The 21,425-nt window shown below is 43.4% G+C and overlaps 1 protein-coding gene and 1 pseudogene across 5 annotated transcripts in view; both read left to right on the forward strand.

Moving 5' to 3' along the window:
* Positions 1-466: 466 nt before the first annotated feature.
* Positions 467-8,523, forward strand: LOC108176932 (ras-related protein Rab-9A-like; annotated as a pseudogene).
* Positions 8,524-14,651: 6,128 nt separating this feature from the next.
* The window catches only part of ZNF385B (zinc finger protein 385B), a 473,021-nt gene continuing 466,247 nt past the window's right edge, over positions 14,652-21,425 (forward strand). The window contains exon 1 of one of the 5 annotated variants that reach the window (XM_051849389.2): positions 14,652-15,570. The gene's annotated coding sequence lies outside the window, so the exon portion shown is untranslated. Of the gene's footprint in view, positions 15,571-15,594; positions 15,801-15,829; positions 16,343-16,401; positions 16,423-21,425 lie in introns of those variants that run through there. The other 4 variants (XM_002712320.5, XM_070070514.1, XM_051849390.2 and 1 more) reach the window with 4 other exon arrangements.

Here is a 21,425-nt window from a genome sequence, read left to right on the forward strand (position 1 = left end):
GCATAATGTTAATTTGTCTGGTGCAGATTTCCTGTTTCCTGAGTTCCCCTATTTAAAATGCTACTTGGGCTTCCAGATCCACCTCCCCAGGATTCCCTCCGGGGGTCTGCTGCTTGGAGCTCCGCCCCACCTCCCTTGGCCCCACCCCACCGACCCAGCACCGCTCTGGCTGGTCACCGTGTTGTGTTGTTCTCTTCCCTCTGGCCAGGAGCCTCTGGAGCCCAGCGCGGGATTGCCACCGCAGTTGCCTCCTGCCCGCTAGGTCCCCCACCTTTTTACTGTGCTCATTGCACCTCAGTGGGCCTTCCAGAGCTCCCGGAGCGTTTTCTGTGTTCATGAGAGGCACTTCCACTGTGACGCACCACTTTTCCTGTTGGCTGAATGATTCTTCCCAGTAACGCCAGAAGATAATGATGCTTGTATTGGACAATTAAGGATTCTGAAGTCAAAGTTCTTGAGAATATTAATGGCAGGGAGATAATCACTTTTTAAAGTAATTCTCCTTGGAGATGGTGGAGTTGGGAAGAGTTCTCTTATGAACGGATGTATAACTAGTAAATTTGATGTCTAACTTCCATACAGTTAGTGTGGAATTCTTTTAAATAAAGATTTGGAGGTGGATGCACATCTTTGTTATCATGCAGATTTGGGACACAGCCGGTCTGGAGCAATTCTGAAGCCTGAGAACGCCATTTTACAGGGGTCTGGCTGTTGCCTGCTTACTTCAGTGTTGATGATTCACAAAGCTTCCAGAATTTCAGTAACCGAAAGAACTGCAGATGTGAAAGATACCGAAAGCTTTTGTGCGTGTGTGTGTGTGTGTGTGTGTGTGTGATTTTGGGCAACAAGATAGACATAAGAAGATAGAAGAAGCCAAAGCCTGGTGCAGGGACAACGGTGACTATCCTTACTTTGAAACAAGTGCAAAAGATGCTACCAATGTTGCCTTTGAGGAAGCAGTTCGGAGAATTCTTGCTACAGAGGACAGGTCAGATCAATTGATTCAGACAGACAATCTTCACCTAAAGCCCAAGCCGGCTCATCTTTCTGTTTATCTTTATTTTTTTTTATTTTTTATTTTTTTGACAGGCAGAGTGGACAGTGAGAGAGACAGAGAGAAAGGTCTTCCTTTGCCGTTGGTTCACCCTCCAGTGGCCGCCGCGGCCGGCGCGCTGCAGCCGGCACACCACGCTGATCCGAAGCCAGGAGACAGGTGCTTCTCCTGGTCTCCCATGTGGGTGCAGGGCACAAGCACTTGGGCCATTCTCCACTGCACCCCCTGGCCACAGCAGAGAGCTGGACAGGAAGAGGAGCAGCCGCGACAGAATCTGGCGCCCTGACCAGATTGTCAGTGCATTCTATTTAACCCACTCATACATGTACTCAACATAAACACGGGTAATAGGAGAATTAGCCTTTGCAACAGTGAGTCATCTAAAGAAATTAAACTAACATGCATTGCTCTTTTTTCATTAGTTGGTGGGAGAAGGGACACATCCACTCGAGAGGAGTCATTTTACTTGGTAACGACGCCTTGCATTTATAAATTATAACAGTTGTCTAATGCTTAACTTAAATATGTAACTTAGAGCTAATAAATGAGATGACCAAGACTTTAATTACAATTTAAAAAGCTGACTATTCCAGAAGTTACACTTGATGGTTTTTTTCCCAGGAAAATGGAGAATGACTTTTTATGTGTGTTTATTTTTATGTAATTAGCATTGTTGGTTCAGGGAAAACATTCCCTGAAGCAATAATATTAAATATTAATGATCAAAATCTAATGTATTTGCATGCAAAAGTAAAATAAAATGTTACTTGGTTTACAAAAAATTACCAAAAATGCTGACAGTAGCATCCCTGTTTCTCTGCACTCACTGAAACCTCTGGTCCTCAAGTGCATGGAATTTGATTAATCATAATCCTGGGTTCATGAAAACTATCATTGTTGGTCCACTCAGGACTCATTCATCTATCTATGTAACTGCCTGTCATAGCCAAAGTGATCTGGAGATTTAATGCTATGCAAAATATAATCAAAGATTATAAGGTTATTGCAATTAAGACAGTACTTATAAAGGTCAGTGGTCAGGGACTATCCTTTTTCTTGTTATGAGGAAGAGAGAGAGAGAGGGTGAGAATGAAAAGAAGTTCCCACCCAGTCATTGACTCTCCGAATGTCTGCAACAGCTGGAGTTGAACCAGGTTGAAGTCTGGAACTGGAAAATCAACCACTTCTCCCATGTGGCTGGTGGGAGCCCAATTATTTGAGCCATCACCTGCAGCCTCCCAGGGTCTCCATTCATAGGAAACAGGGGTCAAAAACTGGAGCTGGCACTCAAACCCCAGACATTCTGATATAGTACATGGATTCCTAATAGGCCAAATGGCCAGCCCATTCTTCTTAAATTGGTCAGTGAAACAAAACAGAGAAATTGAAGCAGATTTGTGCAAAATTTAGATCGCTGAGGGAAAGGAGAGACCACTGAAGAAGCCAAGCTAGAAACAATGAGGATCACCAAAGACTGCAGATGGTTGAAGAGCTTTCATGTCAAAAGTTAAGTTTTATTTTTTAAATCTAAGCTTAAAAACTTTCAGAATATAGGTGAATACTTTTCTAACCTCAAGGACAAAAGATTTTCTTAAACAAGATATAAAAGTGCTGATTTTGAGAAGATTGATAAATTTGACTACTCTAAAATTAAGAACTTGCACTCATCAAGTGATTTTAAAGAAAAAAAAAAGAAGATAAGACAGAAACTCAGGGGAAGTATTTGCAGCCCACATAACTCATAAAGATCAGAATCTTACAAAGAGGAATCCCCACAAATCAACAATTAGTGAAACAATTAACACCCTTCTTTCCTTCTATTGTCATCTACTTGCCCCTGTTCTCTCACTCTCCCTTCACTGGGATCCCCTCAACCATCTAAAAGCAATTCGTATATTGTTTGAACAAGTTGCTCATGTCTGCATCCATCTATCTCCTCCAGCTGGAATACTTCTGCCATCCCAGCTGGACCACTGCCACACCAAATGTGTCCCCGAGCAAACCTCATTACTCCTAAGAAACTTCCTTGGGGATTCCAACTCATTACTTCTAACTCCCTCAGAATTCATACAGAATCAATTTAACCTTGGTTGCTGTATTTCCATATTCTTCTTTAATTCTGATTTTGCAGGTATCCTGTCTACCCTGTTATATGTTAATGTCCCTGAATGTAGGAACCCTTTTAGTACATTCTGCTGTCAGTTTTCATGGTCTTCCTTCTGCCAGATTTTTGCACCCCTCAGCTAAGCACAATGCTATGTACATGATGGCATCCAGGAAATCAAAATTTGTTCTAGGGACTGATTGCAAACAAAGATTTTACTCAAAATAATCACAAATTCTTCAAAAATAAGACAAAATTAAGGTGAATTTATCCAAGGAAATAAAAAAGAGGGAAAAAGACAGCAGTTCACACAAATAAATGTCTAACAGAGATCTTAGTCAAGTTTTGTAGACATATGGAAGAGATTTAAAAATATCCATTTATGAAGAAATTGTGAAGGAAGAAAGCTATGTAAACAAGCCAGATTGAGGAAAAATTGCATGTTAGAGTAGAGAAAGACAATAGCAGCAAGTTTTAAAAAACATCTCAAATGGCAGTGAAATGTTCAAATAGGATGGCAACAAATGAAAGCAAATGACTGGACTAATTGGGATTATATTAAAAGATTGTTTAGAAGATAGAAACCCAGATGTGTTTATGCCTCTTACTTCAGGAAAGCGTGTGGAGAGCTACCTTTATCAGACAACAGTTTTCCCGACAACAGATATAGACAGTTTTTAAATGGTACCTGCAAATGAATTTGATAAGGCCATAATTCCAAATAATCCATGTTCATGATTTTTGCAAAAGAGGAAGAAATTGACAAAGCACTGATTTAGACATTTTCAGATTATATTAGAGTCATAAGAGTTTCAGAATGAATAGAATGTAACAGAGTAGGAGCTAACTCAGTAACTAAATGTTGTGTTAGTTGAGCAGTGAATTTAGTTTGGGCATTTAAGATTCTCCAATTTCTTTGATTATTCAAAATACTTACATAAAGGTGACAATTTATGAATTAGAACGCTCTCAAACATTACCCCCTAGGATAAAATGTGATAAAAATAAAGGTTCATTGCTCTTCAAACTAGGACTGTTGAATTGTTCAGGCACAAAAGGATCTTAACTATGGAGGCGGTTCTCATGTTAGGTACTCCCGTTACACGAACCCTGAAGACAGCATTTCAGCACCTCCAGGTTCCATCTGTCCCTCTCAGGTGCCCAAGAGAAGTTGCATTTTGTGTTGAAACCCAAACAGCAACAGTTACTGGGCAGTAATTGCATGTCTGATGCTGCATGGGTGCTGTCAGAGTATATCAGAGAAAGAAAACGTGTTTTCAAACATTCTGCATTTGGCATGTATGTGTCATTAGTAGACATGCATCCAGTCACTCATTAGTTGATTGTGGATGGCACCTAGGGAAGCAAGAAGTGTGGAGGCTTTGGAGTCTATATGGGGTCACATCCAAGCTCTGTCAAGCACTGAGTGGGTAAATCACTTTCTTTCCTTAAGCCTCACGTGCTAAATGAAGGTAGGAGTTTGGGGGTTTGGAAGAATATCTCCTCTACAGGATTATTATGATAATTCATTTTGATCATACATATGGAAATATTTTCAAATTATTAACATTCTCTAAAATGAGAAAGATCAAAGAGGATGAGAAATGAGAAGAAGCCTTGAGATTTAGGAATCTTTAGGTCCTTGATGATGTGGAATGTGGAAACTTGAGAGCTTGATGCATCAGGTTGAATAGATGAGAAAGTACAAACATCCGATAGAGCAAGTTTTTTCCAGGAAGTTTCTGGTGTATTTATGCCCCGAAATGGTTTAAGGATTCAAATCAGAGATTATATCATGTGCATTTTTATATACCAGCTCCACTGTAGCTATAGAGCAGGGTGTTATGTAAAAATAGGCATAGGAAATATTAGCTAAACATGTTGATGACAAAGCAAAGAACAAAAGAAGGCAACAGCTATAGGAGAAGAAAGTCGTAAGAAATTTTTCTAGCACTTTTTTGGCTTTTATTTTTCTCATTTTGAAAATAGGATACCCCCGTGTATTAATTGTAAGAGGGCAGAATGAATAAAGTAGGATTGATGAAAGGCATTGCAGAGATGCAGTTATTATTTCAAATGATGGAGCCAGCCAAGAGAAAATGAGATCAAGAATACAGAGGAGTTCTGTGCTGAAATAAGGAAGAGAAGTTGGCATTAAGAATACAGGGAGGATACTCCAGTTTCTCTTTAGATCGTATAAATCCTTTTACTGAAGAATACAGGGAGGAGACCTTACCTTGGACAGAAAAAGTTAGAGAAATTCTCAGATGTTGCTTGTAGTGAGAAATAAAGTTGATGATGCTTAAATCAGATGAGTTCTACTCACCAGGAATGCAAGAGTTAAGCTTTTCCTGGTGAATAAGAGGGTGAGTTGGTATTTCTGATATGGCTGACCCATAGCAAGTTAACATGAGATAAGAAATGGATAGTTGCAAAGAACCTGAGGTAGGGATATCAGGATGTCAGGCGTGATGACAAGAGGATGCTGAGCGTGAACTGCCATGGAGGAGGGAGGGCTTAGCGGATAGGTATTTAGTTGTTATTTTTGGAGCATATGCAGGGCAAGAAAGCTGTGTTGATGTCTTGTCAAATTTTTACCTCTAATAACGCAACCTGATGGTATTCTCCCCACTTCCCTCAACTGCTCCAATGGAAGAATATCTGTAGTGAAACCGGCATGCAACTTGAGAAATTTGCTTACAAGAAATAAGCTTTTGAGAGATGAGGGAAATTAATACGATGAATTTGGAATTACCATGAAAAAGAGACACTAATTGAATCTGTCCAGAGTTGTCAGGGGTTGTCTTGAGAAGCATAACTTACCAGCAAAGGGGAAATTAGGCCAGATTGGTTTTTACTAAAACAAATAAAACCTAGTTTTGTGATTCTTTGGAAAGCTTCAGTGGGCCTTCTATTGCTAATGTAGAGATAGGCTATGGCTCTTCATTCCTTGTCCAACTGTGCTTGATATTATTTTTATTAAACAAAATGAACAGATGAGGATAGATAAACTCTAAGTTTCAAAATCTGTGAAATTTCAGCAGATACTTGAATTCACTTAAGTATCTATCACAGCCCTGCTGAAACTAACATTATATATTATTTCATCTTTTGCCAATTGCTTTTTGAAAAGCATGTTTTATTTTTAAAACAAAAGTTAATATGAGTATAAACACATTCTACTTAAAAAGTTTGGGTAATGCATGATAATTTTACTTACAAAAATCCAGTTAATTCATAATAGGATAACTAATTTAGTAATTCCTCTGTTGACAGGAAATTAATTTGCTTCCAGTGTTGTGTTTTCTTATTCAAACTACGATGTAACAGACATTGTACATCCTGCCTGCTTAGATGTGTAGTGTATCTCTACGACAATGTGAGATTGCTGTGTTGAAGCACTTGCACCCTTGTAAGGTTACTTCCTGAGGGGTTATATCAACTTACAGTCTCATCAATAGTGCATGCGAGTATGCCTGATTATTTAATAGACTCATATAACAATATCCCTAGTATGACGAAGAAAATAAAGAGCAAACTCTTTTTCTTTTTAGATTTTTTTAAATTAGGGAAATTTATATATGTGAAAGAAATATCAAGTGGTATACACCACAAAAGAAAATTATGATATATACAATTATATATTATGTGTGCTATATATTGCACTTGACATTTAATGTGCCCATCAACAATTTGTCAACTTATATGTCTGGATTTTGTATTTCCTTCAATATTTTAATACATTGCTATTTGCTTTCTCATGCTCATGCTATATTACATTTATGTTCTCCTTTCCTGTCTTTCATTATAATCATTAATTTACCTTGCTACTACAATGATCTCACAAACATACTTAAGAGCACCTTCGCATTCCTTTAATGGGAAGTGTTTAACTGTTCCCCTTAGATCTTCAGCTTTCCCATCATGTGTGAAGCTGTATTAAGTGTTTCTTGGTGGCCCATTTTTTTTCCTACACATTTAGTATTATTTTCAGAAGATATCATCCTAAACTGAAACTGCCAACTGAGTCAACAGGAATAATAATTTTAAGAGTTTAATAACCACTATGTTCCTAAATCTGTATATATAAAATGCATGAAATTTGTGTACTTTAAATAAAATTTTAAAAGAGTTTAATAAATATGGTAAGCACTGCTTCTAGAAAAAGTTTCACCAATGAATAACATATGCACTTCTTCAAACTTTCACAAAATTGCTTTCTTAATAACTTTCAACAGTCTGTTAATTTGATGCTATCTCATGCTGTTTTATTTATTTAATTTACTTGAAAGGCAGAGAGATTATATATATATATATATATATATATATATAGAGAGAGAGAGAGAGAGAGAGAGAGAGAGAGGTATTGATCAATCGTGAATCTACTGATTCATTCCTCAAATGCCCAGAGGTGGGCTGTGCTGAAGTTAGGAACCAGGAAGACAATATGAGTGGCAGGGACCCAAATACTTGAGCCATCACCTACTGCCTCCCAGAAAGTGCGTTGGCAGGAAGCTGGAGGAGAGAAAGGAGCCAGCACTTGAACCCAGTTACTTGGACATGGAATTTTGGCATCCCAAGTGGCATCTTTAACTGCTGTACCAAATAACTGCCCCTTGTGTTGTTTTAAATATTTTTCTTTCTTTTTAGTGGTATGAATATTGCATATACCTGCCCTTCATCTACACAAAAATTTTCTTTACGTCCATTTCTGAATGTTATCTATGTATAGGGAATTATTTTCTCTGGGGATGGCCTGTGCATTGCAGATTATTTAGCAGCATCACTGCCCTGTAACCAATAAAACCTCCAGATGTTATAAATTATCCTGTGGGGGATGAAAGAGAACTTTCTTTAGAATATTTTCCTTAGCAAATAAATTTTCAAAATGTAATAAACTACCTGATTAGTTGACATATTTTGGAAGTTTGTGTATTTTTATTTAAAGTGAGAAATCCTTAAAAAAAGGTAATATATGAAGAATGTCATGGATGTCAATCCAAAAAGCTTCATCATAGCACCAAAGTTGGATAGGAAAAAAGAGGCAGGGGGCATTGAATTCAACTTGCCCACAATTGCTCTCCAAGCAGTAGGGACTGGAACTCAAGTGTTTCATCCTAGACTTCAGGTCGTTTCATAATCCCACTCTCTAGCCCCTTCTCCATTATACATTAGCTGAGTCTGTCTTCTTCAAGGAATCTTTTGCAGAAGCCCATCTTAGCTACATCGATTTCAACTAGTCCTGTAGAATACTTACATGGAGTTCTTCTGGTAATGCTTGGTGTTTAAACGATTGTTGCTTGTCTCTAGGGCTGATCCCAACAACTTAAAAACTCTTGGAGAGTCCTTAGATAAAGGGCTCTGACCATAAAGGACACCAAAAGGATATTATTAACTAGGAAAGCTTTGACAAAATCTGTTTTTGTTAGGATTATGATGGCACTGAAACTGATTGAGTAGTACCAGTTCTTTATAAAGAGATGAAATTTGGCCAGTCATAGGGAAGTGGAAAATGGAAGCAAAAAATTATTTTCAAATGAAACATTTGTGTATAGTTCTATAACTGACTAAGAGATTGGAGGAGGGTGGGTACATTTATAAATGAGGGGCAGGTAGGGTGGAGGCGTGGAAGCAGGAACCTGAGAAGTAGAGTGAAAGTGCAATACACTGAATGGAAGACAACAGATGGATTAGCACTCAAAGCAAAGGAGAAGCAGCAACCCCTGCCGCTTTTATAAAAGTCACACTTATTTCTATGGATTCTAGGGTATAAATTCCACGTACATCATTGCATCCCCGAATGTAAAGACTTACACATTAAACACAGATATTTATTGAAGATGCTACTAAACGACTTCCTGGACCTGGCTTCTTGAAAAGCACTTCCTGTGCTCCTGCAACAGGAAATCGAGTTCTGCCCTTAACCCATGTATGATAACAATGGTCAATCCTACAGTCCTGGAGAATGAGTTGGATATGAGGTCTATTTTCAGTGAAACTTGCAGTCTGATTTATACCCTTTTTTTTTTTAAGAGTTATTTAGTTATTTGAAAGACAGAGTTACACAGAGAAGTAGAGGCAGAGAAGGGGGTGGGGGGGGTCTTCCATTTGCTTGTTCACGCCCCAAATGGCTGTAATGGCCAGAGCTGTGCTGTTCTGAAGCCAGGAGCCAGGAGTTTCCTCCGGGTCTCCCACGCAGGTGCAGGGGCCCAAGTGTTTGGGCCATCTTCCACTACTTTCCTAGGCCACAGCATAGCTGAGTCAGAAGTGGAGCAGCCGGGACTTGAACCAGTGTCCATATGGGATGCCTGCACCATCGGCGGTGGCTTTACCCACTACACCACAGCACTGGCCCCTAATCTATACTCTTGATAAACCTCAAGGAGTAGCTACTAATACCTTTTAAAGATCAGACAAGTTTGAGTTGGAATTGTGGCTCTAGCAATTTGTGATCCTGGGCATATCAAAAATGTCCCTAGTTTTCCCACCTGTAAAATGGTATTAAGAATTTCTCTCTCATAGGATTCTTCTGACAATATAAAAAGTGGGAGACAATCAAATGGCAAATGCAGCTAAAGAAAAAGATTATTTATTTTCTATTTGTCCACAGAGTCAAGCAGGGAAATCATCTTGCAAAATAATCAGGAAGGATTTGAGGAATTGTGAAATAGATGCTTCCTTGGTGTTCAGGGCCAAGGCAGAGCCAGATAGGACTGCAAGAGACAGATGCAGAGCAAGAGGCAGTGATATTACTTCAAGGCTGTGGTTAGGGTCTAAAAGAAGTCCTCTTTCAATACTGGTCATCTCTGGACAGAAAACAGCGCTACCTCAGAGAGGGAGCAGAATGCCATAGCCAGGCAGCAATTGTACTACATCTCGAGCAAATACATTTTCAAGAGGAAAGGGTGAAAACGAACAAAGCTCAACCACACTTGGGAAAAACAATTAATTTAAAAATGGTAAGATTAATCATGGTGTGTTCAATGCAAAACGAGAAGACACACATTAGTGAGCAATGGAGTTAAACACACGACCCTTCTTTGCTAAGAGTACTCAAATACGCAAGGATGATGAAAGCAAACTTGATCTCATCTCCAGTTAAAAAATAATTACAGGCCAAGAGGACAATTCTTTTTCAAAGATTACTAATGATCCACATCAAAACGATCTACCAAGACAGGGAGAAACAAAGAATAATGTAGTCCTCAAAGAAGCTTGATGTTTAACATGGATTACATCCTTTGCCTTCTAAATGCAGATAATACTGCGGGGTTGAACAGGTAAATATAGCTAGATTTAAAAATGAGACAACTCAGAAATAATCTTAAGATTATCATGTAAAGCAAATGCCTACACTTCTTCTTCATATTATATTTTAGAAACAAACATCTAGGTCAAATTTGGAACTTCTGCATAAAATCAGCCCATTACTTAAAGATCTATCATTCCTATATTTAAATAAAATAGATTAAATAACATGAAAATTACTTAATGAATAAAACCTCTGTTTTTTGTTATATTGATTGTTATCCACCTTGCATAGCCAGATATTTTTAAAACAATTCATATAACATACAATTTTTAAAAGCTTTTTTTTTTTTAAAAAAAAAAGATGTATTTGTTTATTTGAAAGGCAGAGTTACAGAGGGGCAGAGGTAGAAGCAAAGAGAGAGACAGAGGTCTTCCATCCACTGGTTCAATCCCCAGATGGCCGCAATGGCCAGAGCTGTGCCGATCCAAAGCCAGGAGCCAAGAGCTTCCTCTGGGTCATCCACGCGGGTGCAGGGGCCCAAGGGCTTGGGCCATCTTCTACTGCTTTCCCAGGGCACAGCAGAGAGCTGGACTAGAAGTGAAGTAGCCAGGACTCGAACTTGTGCCCAAATGGGATGCTGGCACCGCAGCAGCAGCTTTATCTGCTACACCACAGTGCCAGCCTCAACATTCAATTTTTTTTTTTTGACAGGCAGAGTTAGACAGTGAGAGAGAGAGAGAGACAGAGAGAAAGGTCTTCCTTTTCCGTTGGTTCACCCCCCAAGTGGCCGCTACGGCCGGTGCGGTGCGTTGTGGCAGGTGTGTTGCAGCTGGAGCGCTGCGCTGATCCGAAGCCAGGAGCCAGGTGCTTCTCCTGGTCTCCCATGGGGTGCAGGGCCAAGGACCTGGGCCATCCTCCACTGCCCTCCCGGGCCACAGCAGAGAGCTGGACTGGAAGAGAGGCAACCAGGACAGAATCTGGTGCCCCAACCGGGACTAGAACCCAGGGTGCTGGCACCACAGGCAGAGGATTAGCCTAGTGAGCTGCGGCGCTGGCCCAACATACAATTTTTTAAAGATATAGTTATTTATTTGAAAGGCAGCATTACAAAGAGAAGGATAGAGAGGTATCTTCCGTCCACTGATTCACTCCCCAAATGGCTGCAATGGTTGGATCTGAGCTGATCTGAAGCCAGGAGCCAGGAGCTTCTTCCAGGTTTTCCATATGAGTGCAGGGGCCCCAGCACTTAGGCCACCTTCCATACTTTTCCAGGCGCATTAGCAGGGAGCTGGATTGGAAGTGGAGCAGCTGGGATTCATACCCGTGTCCATATGGGATGCTGACCCTGCTGGTGGCGGCTTTACCTGCTATACCACAGTGTTGGCCCCAACATACAACGTTTTTAAAATTAATCAGAGTTAGGGCTTTTCAGAGCACATGTTGTTAGATACTAATTTTATTAATTACTCATAACATCTGGAAGTTGAAATAAGTGATTTTCTAACATTTGCAAGATATTCATGTACCCTCATAAACAAATCTAAATTTATTTGCTTACTGAAACATTTAATATTATCTTCCTCCCAGTTATGTTGCTCTAAAAGTCCCAGATATATTTTGTCTTTCTAGTACAATTTAGATATTATTGCGAAATATTGAGATAAACCTTTTAATGACTTCCTGCTGTTAAAGTAAATTATAAATTAACATTCGTGAGATGTCTTATCATTTGCAAAATAGCTTTCCATTTGTTCTGGTCCTGGGCATAACCCGTGGGGAAGTGATACTTATCATCTGATATTAAAGATGAAGAAACTGAAGTTTAGGGGAATGAAGAGAATCGTGCAGCCAGTAAGTAGAAGCAAACAGAAGTCAAACTCTGCCCATCAGCACAGGAACTTGTACTTTCATGCAGTTTCCATTACTTGACCCTGGGGCCACCTGAAAGTTATCAGAGATGCTCATAGTGGAGCTGACAGGAAAACTAAGCAGAGTTTATAAGACCCTTGGAGGGAAAGTTTGCAGAGAACTAAAAAGCAATGGAGGAAAAGGATGACGAGCAAGAAACCCGTCAAGCAATGGTAACTGGTGCTTCTGTACCATTCCAAACTGGTTCATACATATGACTTCTTTTGTGTATTGCAGTCATCTATTCGAGATAAGGCTCCATTGTACAGGAAAAGTCCTATGCATGAAAGTGAAATTAGGATTCAGGCCTTTTATTCTTAGTCCAGTTTTCTTTCACTGCAAGAGGATTTTCCAAAGTATGGCCCCCAGCCACAAGACTGATGGTTACAAAGCAATAAACAATGTCTGCAAGACCTTGTTTTAGAAAATAACATCTCATGCACAAGCAAATGTCTGTTTCTCATATAGCAAAACTAAGTGATTTATGAAATCTTCAAACTTGTTGATATTCTTATTACCAAGTTCTTCATGCATTGGGAAGTATGAATTTATGGGTGTAGTTAAAAGGAGTTTGTCTGCTTTTAATATGGTCATCAACACTGAGGAACAAATGCGCCACATACCTCCTAAACACACCGAAGTAGAAAGTGCTTCAATCCGTCCCTGTCTTGCTATGCTTCTTCTCAGTGTTTGGATCTTCTCCCCCGAGAGCCGCCTTCTGTGTTGCTATCCTGACCACTGTCTCAGTGCTCCTGGCTCAGGGCTATAGTTCTCTGAGTCAGTCAACTCCATCATTCCAGAAATTAGCAATATTCATTGTAGGGAAACAGTGGTTGGAGGGTGTGAAGACATGAAGATCCCTGTATCAGATAGTATTGCAGAGGCCCAGGCAATGCCAAATTATCCAGTAGGCACTCATTTGCAATCAGAAGAATCTAGAGAGCAGCTGTTTTAACTTTCTCAAGGCATTTAAATCCTGTTTTTGTAGTTTAATGTTTCTATATTTCAGTGCATTTAGAATGGAGGCACTGCAGTTGTTTGGGTCTCCAAGGACCTTAATAGTGTTTTGGCTAAGGACATGAAGGGCACAGCTCTCAGTTGGGTCACAGATGGAAAAAAAAAAAAGGGAATTGTCTGCTTATAGTTTATGCTTCTTTCAGCTGTTAGGAAATGCAACCCTCAAATTATTCTCCACCATAAGTCTTAGCTATAGGTGATTAAAAATAGACAGGGAGGACAGAAGGATATAGTTGCAGTTTGCAGGACATAAAAAATGCACATGCTGCTAAATTGTGCAAGCCACGGGGAACATTTCCCACAGGTGTTCCACTCTGCAGAGGTTATTCATTTGCCTCCAAGTGCAATCCAAGGTGTTGACTACAAAGATTTAAAGAGTCCTCCCCTTTCCTGTGCACCTTAGATTCCTGGAGATAAATACTTATGGGAGCCCAGTAGCAATCACAACCGCACTGTTCCACCTCTGGAGTGCAGGGCACTGGAAGCTAGGTGTTTGCCTCTCCAGAGACTTTTGCTTCTGGAATTTCCTGCTTGCCCCAATCTACTAGAACCCCACCTTATTGCCCCTCAGGGACTTTCTTGAGAGACTTGTTTTTGATAGAATCTTCACTGAAGGGAAGTGGCTGTAGTTCTGTAAGCGATGATCATTTCTGATATTCCACTGGATTTATAATGATTGAGTTTTGGTGCTTGCCTCCTCGGGCATTTTCAAATAGGACACAGTTACAAGAATAAATGTAATACAAAGAAAGTGTCTGTCTTTAGTGATGAGTGAGATCACCTGCCTGGATGGGAGCATGTTTGGATTTTCAAAACATAAAAATTATCCGTTAGTTTAATGCCCTTTCTCACGCTGGTACCTCAGGTGTGCTGGCGCCTGCAATAATCCTATATTCCAAGGTGGATAATGAGCACAGCTAAACACAAGCTGCTCCTTTAGAACACTCTGGGATGGAGGGTCCGTGTGCGTGTCAAATCTCAAACCCACCGTGGAGAGCAGCACTGGCTTCGGCTGGACGCTGAGATGTTTACTCTGGACTGTGATGCCAAGACATTGACAGCTGCTGTTTTAATTATGTATGGAGCTGGTGTCAGTCATCTGAGATGAAAACCGAAGAATAATATTTTTAAATCAGCTGATCAAAAAATGTCCCTGCTGTGGCACACAGCTGTCTTGTCATATAGTGCTCTTGAACTTCCCCCCCAGAGAAGTAATCTCAGAAAACGGCTCTTGGATGCCCGCCCCCCCTCTCAGAACCGAGCGTCTGGGCCAGGTTGTCACTGTTTTCAGCTGATGCCCTCATCGGTGTACCAGAGGACATGCTGTAGTTTTGAAAACTTAAAACACCACCCAAGGAAATCCGAAGAAACACGAGCCCCTCTCCCTCGAGCCTCTGAAGTCCCCAGCCAGGCTGTGCTGCCGTGTGCGCCGCGGGCCTTGCCGGCTCGGCCACCAGCGCCCGGGCTGCTCGGCGTGGTCTGCGAGCCCAGGGCGGCTCGCGGGAACGCCAGGAGTTGGGCTCACGAGCTCTGAGGAGAGAGTGTCCCTCCGGCTTGACCCGCACCGGGGACACCCGCCTTCACCGCGCGGCTCGGCACCCGCTATCGGGACCCCTGCCATCGCCCCGAATTTCTGGAGGGGTTGCGAGCCCCGCGGCTGAGGACCGCGCGGCGCCCGCTCGGTGGGACAGAGCCTGCTCTCGCCGGCGGTGCGCGCACGCCTGGAAAGGCGGGATTTAAGGCGGCGAGGCTGCGGGAGGCTCTGCAGTACCGACGAGCCCCCGAGCAGACCCGCCTCATTCGCCTCGCCGGGTGCGCTCGCCACGCTGCGCACGGGGAACCGTCGCCCGCTGCCGCGCGCGGGCGTGGCGTTGGCGCCGCGGCCAGGCCGGGGGGCCCGCCCGCTACCGGTGCAGGCGGGGCGCGCCCAGCAGGCTGCGGGCACACGCCCCTCACCTGGGCGAGGCCGGCGCGCAGGCGCTCAGCGCGGGGGCCGCGGCCGGGGGCCTCGGCCCCGGGGCGGGCAAGAGTTGGACGGTTCCAGAGCCGCGCCGGGCCGAGCGGTCGCCAGCGCCAGCGCTGCTGCCACCGCCCGGGCTGCCGCAGAGCGCGGGCGAGCGTCTGCGGGAAGCCCCAGCGCAGCCCTGGCGGGACCGCTGCCACCGCCGGAGCGCGAGCAACAGCTTGCCAGCTGGAGGAGTCGCTGCCCCGAGCGCCCGCGGCCCGCGCGCAGAGGTAAGCTCCGGGCGCCCACCCAGCCCAGTGTCCGCGGAGCGGGCGAGCACCTGGGCGCGCCGCCGGCGGGAGTGCCTGCGCGCCCCCTTTCCCGATAGAGTTTGCACTTTGTCCGGCGGTCCCACTTGTAGAGGACGGCGTCCGGGCGCCGTGCCCCGGGCTGCAGAGGCGAGGCTCCTGCGAATCCTTGGAGTTAAAAGAGTGGGTCTCCGAAGCCAGAGGAGTCTCGGGTAGGCTCCGGTTCTCGAGGACCGAAGGGGAGGATGGAGGAGAAAGAGGGCAGGAGAGTGCCCTGCTGTGGTTGACCGCAGAGCCTCTGCCACCCGGGCTGGGAAGTTTGGGGTTCATTACAGTGATAGGTGTAGTTAGGGGACTGAGGAGGACGGCAGTGGGAGCTGGGGTTCCCGGGCGAGTTCTGTCTCTGAGCGGAGGTGAGATGGGGGCTGTGAGGCAAAGAGAAGGTCCCCAAAGTTTGCATTTACCCGGAGCTCCGAGGGGGCGGCCTCGGCTACCGAGCGCTGGTGAAGGTGTCAGCGCAGGGTGGGAGGACACTGTGGGACTGCGGAAGAGACGAGGAGGAGGGGAGAGGGAGGACCATCTGCTACGCCACAGCTCCGTGCGGGGGCCGGTGGGGAGCAGGACGAGCCGGCAGGAAGATGCCTCCCGGAGAGCTGCGGCCGGCCCCGGAGGGCGCAATGTTTGTGGTGCACTTGGATGGGGAGTGTTGCGGGTCCTTCAAGGAAAATAAATTGCCAAGGCTCCCCCCACCTCCGTGAGTGCAAAACAAACGCAGTTTTGGAATGCTTTCAGAAAGTTGCTAGGTCGGGAACCTCTTTTCATTTTCACGCGGAGGTGAGGGTTGCAGTTGCCGTTGGTTTTTGCTTTGCCCAGAAGTCTCACACCAAGGCGAATGCAAACTTTGTCAGGATGTGGCTGGAGATGCTCAAATGCGAGGAACAAAGCCTGCGTTAATGGCTCCAGCCTCAAGCAGCTAACCCACAGTTCCCGAATCTGTGGGAAATGCATTTCTCAAATTAAAAAGAAGGCTTTCCATGAAGCCAGTACGCTACAGTCTTAGATAAAGTTACAGATTTTGGCTTGAAAGAGCTCCCTTAAGCGTTTGGGGGTCTGACTTCCTCGTTTTCCAGGTCCTTTCATCTTACTTGGATGCCATCTGTGTGTTACGTGTGTGCTGCACCTTCCCTGTGATAAATGCCTTTAAATGTATAATACAGCATTGCAAGTGTTGTGGGTTCTTAAGGTTTTTATGGTGAAAAAAACCTTTATTTGGCTAAAGGGTTGGTTGGTTGTTTGGATTCTATGTTTCCATAAATCAAATGTCTGTGGATTAAGAATTAACGCTCCTTATCCATTTCCCCAAGTGATTTGAGGAAGCTTGGGATCAAAACCACAAAGCAAACAGCTGTTCTTGCAGATCTCCTTGACCTCTCTTGGATACATTTGTAGTGAAATGTTTTGGGCAAGATGACATCTAACAAAGGAAAAATGACTGTCCCCTCTGGACTCATGTTGGTGATGTTTTACAGTATAATTCTTTATGTACTTGATTTGCACTACATTATTTCACATTGTGTAAGTAAATGCATCTTTACATCAGTTGAGTAATCACTAAGTATCCTCTGTATTAAAAATAATGTCAGTATTTTACAGCATTTTGACAATGCACGGATTCACAGAGCAAAGGGAAAACAGTGAATTTAGTGTATCTGTCTGCACCGGTGCGGAAAGTACATTCATGGGTACTTGTCACCCAAATGTGGCCAATTAGTGAGGCCTGTCAGCAGTTGGCCGATAACTTTACAAAGTGTAGCTGTTATATGAGGCTCTATCAAAGTCTACCAGGTACTCTTGGCATTCTTTCTCTCTGGCAAGTGACCTGGCTCTGGGAAAAAAAGAATCCTTCAAAGCAAACAGCTCTGAAAGGTGAAGGTCTACGCAGAGTGGCGCTGTGTGAAGCTGGGTACCCTGAAAAGACAAGGCTGTCAAGTCCTTGGATAGCCACGTCCCCTCCCTTAGGCTTTTTTCTGCCTGCAGTAACTGCAAATGTCACTGCTTGATTTTCCACCGCAACAATTTATATTTTAAAATGCTAGCAATTAATTCAGTCCTCACAGGAGTGGCTGCTTTATTTGTGGGGGGAAAAAAAAACTTTGTTCACAGAAATAAAAAGTGAAATTGGCTTTGTACTGCCGTGATAAGATCCTGTGTCTTCAAAGATCTGAAGAACAGTGAGTGTGTGTGTCCCACTTTCCCACTGCTTTTTACTTGCTTCTGGTTTCTTGTCATACCCTCCCCCGACCAGTCCATTACCTCTCTTTGCCACCTGGCTCATTGCCTTCATGGATCCCCAGGTGTCTCAACATGGACCCTTTACTTTTCCTTTCTTATTTTAATTATTTTTTGAAATTCTAGGGGATTTTTCTTGATCTTCTCTGCTTTATAGATTATCTCCTTCTTGTTCTTTGGTTTGTTACTTTCTGTTCCATGGTGTCCTTTTATTAGTGCTACATTATGTCTTCCTAGAATGACATCCTAGCTCTGCTCTCTCTCCTAGTTTTCATACTGACCCTTTGATCCACCTAAGGGATGTCTTTGTGTGGCTCTCAGATGCCTGGTATTTAACATCTAGCTTCCAAGTCTAGCTTCCAGTCAACATCTTTATTAAGCGAGCAGAGATGAAGCTGTGTCAGTGTTCACACGTGTAGTCATCCAGGACCTTTCCAGTATCTCTGCAGTCCACGAAGCAGTCACAGCTACACCCCCAAACTCTACCATCACGATGCTGTATCATGCCCCCTTTGTCAGTTCTCCTGCTGTGGATACTGTGTGTTCAGAGTCTTGCATTGTCTGCAGTCTACCAGGATGGCTTTCTGACCAGATTCCCTTCTCCCCTCTCTCTCTGGTTTCCAGTCCATTTCCTGCTTGGTTTTGAAGAATCAGCTTCCTGGTGCCGAGCCAAGCTGAGGCAGTGGCTAATAAACTTTCGCCCAGTGCCCTACCAAATGACAGATAAGCCTCTCCTGCAGTCCAGTCCCAGAGGAGCTCCACATTGTGAATTTTCAACTCACAGATTGATTCACTCATTTGTTAATTTACTCATTTAGTACTTGAATGCCTGCTAAATGGCAGGTGCAGCTCTGGGTGGTCATTTTCAAATGCTCTATGTGTTGGCTCACTGATAGATTTCAAATTTTACCTTCCAGTGTCGAATCCTTCAAATATCTTCGGAGGTTGCAATGGAGCCCCAACTATGCCACAGGCCTCTTCCCCCCTCTCTTAGCAGTCCTGAGTCACTGTCCCAGAGTCTTGAGAAATAGTCTCTGCTGTAGGCTGAAGGCAGTGCTCCTCAGATACACAGCCAGTCCTACGTACTGCCTCTTTGCTCATGCTGTCTCCTGCTGGGAACAAGCCTTCCCACTTTTCTACAACAGTTTCCACCTGTGGGAGTCAGCGCACTTGCAGAGTGCTTCCTGATCCTCCCTTGGAACTCCAGCTTTTGCTGCAGGGAAACCCTGTTACATTTGATATATCCTCTTGCACAGGAACCCTGTTAGATTTGATATATCCTCTTGAAGCACAAGTCCAAGTCTTCCTCATATATGTGTGCTGTCTGCATTCTCCCCTAAGGGCATTGTCCCAGTCCTGCCTAACCTGTGACTGCCACATCCTGAAATACCCAGCTCAAAGCCTGGCATGTCACAGAGCACTGGCAAATCATGTAATGCTTCGTTCTCTAGTCCCAGTTTGTATCATAACTATTGTTTTAACACCTCAGTTTGGTTCCTACGATAGAACCGGTGCTTTTGAATTTTTCATATGCAGGTAACTCGTTAGGAGATCTTATTAATCAGGTGAGGCAGCATTTCCAGCAAGCTCTGGGGGGATGTTGCAGTTGTTTATCCGTGAGCCCCAGTTTGAGTGGCAAGGCAGTGAATGATACCTGTCAGGTTTGGGGGTTTCTGGCAGCCCTGACCTTCTTCCCTGGTGATTTTGCTATAGTTAGTATTTGCCTCAATATTATTTTCTATTTTGAAAGTACTTTAGACCTCGATGTGATTCCCAAAGCCAAATAGAAGGTTTGGTCATTCCCTTGGATTTTCCTCTTATTTTACGGTTAGGTTATGCAGTTGCTCCTTCTCCCTATTGTATTTTTCTCTGGCCAGTTGGGTTGCATTGTTCTATATCCATTTTCATTTTTCCATTATTTGCAGATTGTAGCTTTCTCCTCTCTCTGTTTTTTTTTTTAATTTTTTTTTTCTTGTCTTTGCTTTCTCTGGCTCTTGAAACTCTTCAGGTGCCTTGGCTGACTCCCTGCCCCACCTGTTTTCCCACTGCTTCCAAAAAATTTTCAGAGAAAGGAGTGCTGAAATAGGGCATGGGGGATTCATGCCCTCATTCTACCTTCCCCGCTAGCAGGAGATGTTGGGCCAAGCCAAGCTGTTTCTTTTCTGGGCTCCCCCATCAGTTGTAGACAGAGGGTGTGAGTTATACAACTTCCTGGGTCTACTTTAGCACTAAGACACCATGTGTGCGTTCACACGGGGCAGAAGGAGCAGGTGGGGGTAGGAAACGGATCCTGTGATGCTGCTGGGGTTGGAGCGCGTCCCTGTCTGCTGTTCCTGTTTCAGGTTGGTGCTCTGGATAAACAGCTTGAACTTGCATTGTTGCTCTAGGACTACTTGTAGAAATGTTCATATCTCGGCCGGCGCTGCGGCTCAATAGGCTAATCCTCTACCTAGAGGCGCCAGCACACCGGGTTCTAGTCCTGGTCGGGGCACCGGATTCTTTCCCGGTTGCCCCTCTTCCAGGCCAGCTCTCTGCTGTGGCCCGGGAAGGCAGTGGAGGATGGCCCAAGTGCTTGGGCCCTGCACCCCATGGGAAACCAGGAGAAGCAACTGGCTCCTGCCATTGGATCAGCGCTGCGGCCATTGGAGGGTGAACCAACAGCAAAAGGAAGACCTTTCTCTCTCTCTCTCTTTCTCACTATCCACTCTGCCTGTCAAAAAAAAAAAAAAAAAAAAAAAAAAAAAAAGAAATGTTCATATCTCAAAACAGGTATTCCTAGGTATCCTCTAATCTGGTTATCCTCACCCATGGATTCTCTCTTCAGTCACTTCAGGAGCTTTAAAAAAATTACAATGCTGCCAGCCCAGCTCTAGGGAATGGTTTCATTTACTAATATTTACAAAAAACATTCCTAAGTGAGTCTAATTTCCAGCCTTGGTGGAGAACTGTAACATATGGCCTATAAGAGCAGGATGGTGGGGTGGTGAAGAATGTGGTATTGTTCTGAGCACAATCAGGCTTTTACACTCACCAGCTGTAAGAACATGGTGATGGAACTTTTTGGGACCTCAACTTCTTGATCCGTGAAATGGGTTGATTGAGTTGTGAGAATGATCCATGAGATGGTATCTGTGGAGGAGCGTGGTCTACTGTGCACACTGTGGTTGTTCAAGAAATGGTAGTAGGTGTTTATCAAGATAATCACACTCTTAAAATAAGTCTCCTCAGTCAGCTAAAGGTCATCATCTTGCCTTAATCAAGTTAACATGCTCTTCACCCCCCCCCCCCCATTGAACTTTAAGAGATTTGGTACAGGACAATCATTCTGAAGAAAAATTCATGAGCATATTTTTCAGAAGTTAGTGAAAAAACATAGGAGGCAGTATATTGACCAATAAAATCACTCGCCCTTTTGTTTCTGATCCATTGGTGCCACATCAACTCCATGATCTCATAAATAGCAGAGATGGATTAAAATACATATAAACTGATACAAAAAGATGACCAGGCTTTCGTGCCTACTTTATGAAAAATGACTTAGCCCTTTA

This window comes from Oryctolagus cuniculus, chromosome 3 (assembly GCF_964237555.1).
Source record: "Oryctolagus cuniculus chromosome 3, mOryCun1.1, whole genome shotgun sequence".
NCBI classification, from domain to species: Eukaryota; Metazoa; Chordata; class Mammalia; order Lagomorpha; family Leporidae; genus Oryctolagus; species Oryctolagus cuniculus.